Source organism: Eriocheir sinensis, chromosome 64, assembly GCF_024679095.1.
Source record: "Eriocheir sinensis breed Jianghai 21 chromosome 64, ASM2467909v1, whole genome shotgun sequence".
NCBI classification, from domain to species: domain Eukaryota; kingdom Metazoa; phylum Arthropoda; class Malacostraca; order Decapoda; family Varunidae; genus Eriocheir; species Eriocheir sinensis.
The window spans coordinates 1,765,331-1,767,830 of NC_066572.1; the positions used below are offsets into that span (position 1 = coordinate 1,765,331).

A 2,500-nucleotide genomic window follows, 5' to 3' on the forward strand; every position below is an offset into this window, starting at 1 on the left:
AAGACGCCGGGAGTTATGTTATCCTTGTATAGACGCCGCGCAGTGCAATTCTGGTCCCCTAATTACAAGAAAGACATTGCAGTTAGTAGATTAGTCAGTCAGTTATTCAGTCAGTCACTCCAACAACCTTCCTGCAGAATTACTCAGTAGGAAATGATCACCTCCTTCATAGGGATTAGCGATGCAGCACGGATGTCGGCAGGAGTTTGAGTCATTCGCTACTCCAACAAGCTTCCTGCAGAATTACTCCGTGGGGAAAATGGTCAACTCCTTCATAGGGATCAGCGATGCAGCACGGATGTCGGCAGGAGTTTGAGTCATTCGCTACTCCAACAAGCTTCCTGCAGAATTACTCCGTGGGGAAAATGGTCAACTCCTTCATAGGGATCAGCGATGCAGCACGGATATCGGCAGGAGTTTGAGTCATTCGCTACTCCAACAAGCTTCCTGCAGAATTACTCCGTGGGGAAAATGGTCAACTCCTTCATAGGGCTAAGCGATGTAGCACGGATGTCGGCAGGAGTTTGAGTCATTCGCTACTCCAACAAGCTTCCTGCAGAATTACTCCGTGGGGAAAACGGTCAACTCCTTCATAGGGCTTAGCGATGTAGCACGGATATCGGCAGGAGTTATTTCAGGAAGAGTCATCCGCCACTCCAACAAGTTTCCCGCACAAGTTGTTAGTGTAGCAACCATCAACTCCTTTAAGAATCACATTGGTGGTCACTTTGCTGCGTCGGGGGTGACCTGAACGTGTTACTGAGTACGTGGAGGAGTGATTTGATCCTTCCTTGGGTCGCTCCATTACGGACTCATACGGCATTGAAAGCAGGCACCCTCGTGAAGACCCAAGGGATTGTATGCGGCCTGCTCGTACATGTTTACAGGCTTCTCCTCCTCCTCCTCCTCCTCCTCCTCCTCCTTATCATCATCATAATTCTTCTTTTCTTCATCCTTCTCATCTTCTGTTGCTTCTACTTCCTCCTCCTCCTCCTCCTCCTCCTCCTCCTCCTATCCTTTTCTTCCCTCCTCTCTTCTCGTTTCTTCCTTCCTTCATATCTCTTAACCTATCCCATTCCTCCTCCTCCTCTTCCTCCTCCTCCTCCTCCTATCCTTTTCTTCCCTCCTCTCTTCTCGTTTCTTCCTTCCTTCATATCTCTTTTAACCTATCCCATTCCTCCTCCTCCTTTTCCTCCTCCTCTTCCTCCTCCTCCTCCTCCTCCTCCTCCTCCTCCACACCTGTGTTTACCTAGGCTTTCCACCTGTCCTAGCGTTACCCGGACAACTCCCTCCGGCTTTTGAAACACCTTAATTGTCTGTCAAGATTTTAAATGGACGAGGAGGAAGAGGAGGAGGAGGAGGAGGAGGAGGAAATAGAGAGGAAGAAAATGTTTAACAAGCTAACTTATTTTTCTTTTCTTTCTTCTCTCCTCTTCTTCCTCCTCCTTCTCCTCCTCTTCTTCTTCCTCCTCCTCCTCCTCCTCCTCCTCCTAGCAATCCTCCATTACTTTTTCTATCTATCTACCTCCTCCTCCTCCTCCTCCTCCTCCTCCTCCTCCCTTACTATCACTCCATCTAGTCTATCCTATCTCCTCCTCCCACTCCTCCTCCTCCTCCTCCTCCTCCTCCACTTAAACGCCTCCTCCCTTACCCCCAAACATAGTAAGCCTCCTCCTCCTCCTCCTCCTCCTCCTCCTCCTCCTCTCCCTCACTCTTCAATTGAAAATCCTTCCCTCCACTAAATTAGGCAATCTCTCTCTCTCACCATATAACCTGATGTAACTACCTCCTCTTTTTTCCTCCTCCTCCTCCTCCTCTTCCTCCTCCTCCTCCTCCTCCTCCCTCTTCCTCCTCCTCCTCCTCCTCCTCCTCCTCCTCTCTTCTCTTCTTTTTTCTTCCTTCCTTCATATCTCTTTTAACCTATCCTCCTCCTCCTCCTCCTCCTCCTCCTCCTCTCTTCTCTTCTTTTTTCTTCCTTCCTTCATATCTCTTTTAACCTATCCTCCTCCTCCTCCTCCTCCTCCTCCTCTCTTCTTTTTTCTTCCTTCCTTCATATCTCTTTTAACCTATCCTCCTCCTCCTCCTCCTCCTCCTCCTCCTCTGGTAAGTCGCTTAGTCAATGATTACGAGCGACAGGTAAAAGGTGTGTCGGTCTAAGTCGGGGGGGGGGGGGAGGAGGAGGAGGAGGAGGTGGAGGAGGAGGAGGTACTGATGGTGGAGGTGGTTTATAGATGAAGTGGAATGAGTTTGGTTCCACTGTGGAGGAGGAGGAGGAGGAGGAGGAGGAGGTGGAGGAAACATGGAAAGGCAGGCAACGTAAAGTCTATCGGCCCATTACGAGGTTGCCCGCTATGGCGTCGTAAATTTTCCCGACGGTCGCAAATGAAAGCACTTCGATATTCAATTCACTCCCGACGCTACGAAATGACGGTCGATTCGATATGTAAAGAACTTGATGGTGTTTCCCTAAGAGAGCCATAATTCTTGAAGGCCGTAACTG

At 49.5% G+C, this 2,500-nt stretch overlaps 1 protein-coding gene across 1 annotated transcript in view; it reads left to right on the forward strand.

The window, feature by feature from the left end:
• Positions 1-2,500, forward strand: part of LOC126987434 (EH domain-binding protein 1-like) — a 69,766-nt gene that overhangs the window by 59,781 nt on the left and 7,485 nt on the right. The gene's annotated exons all lie outside the window — the stretch shown is intronic.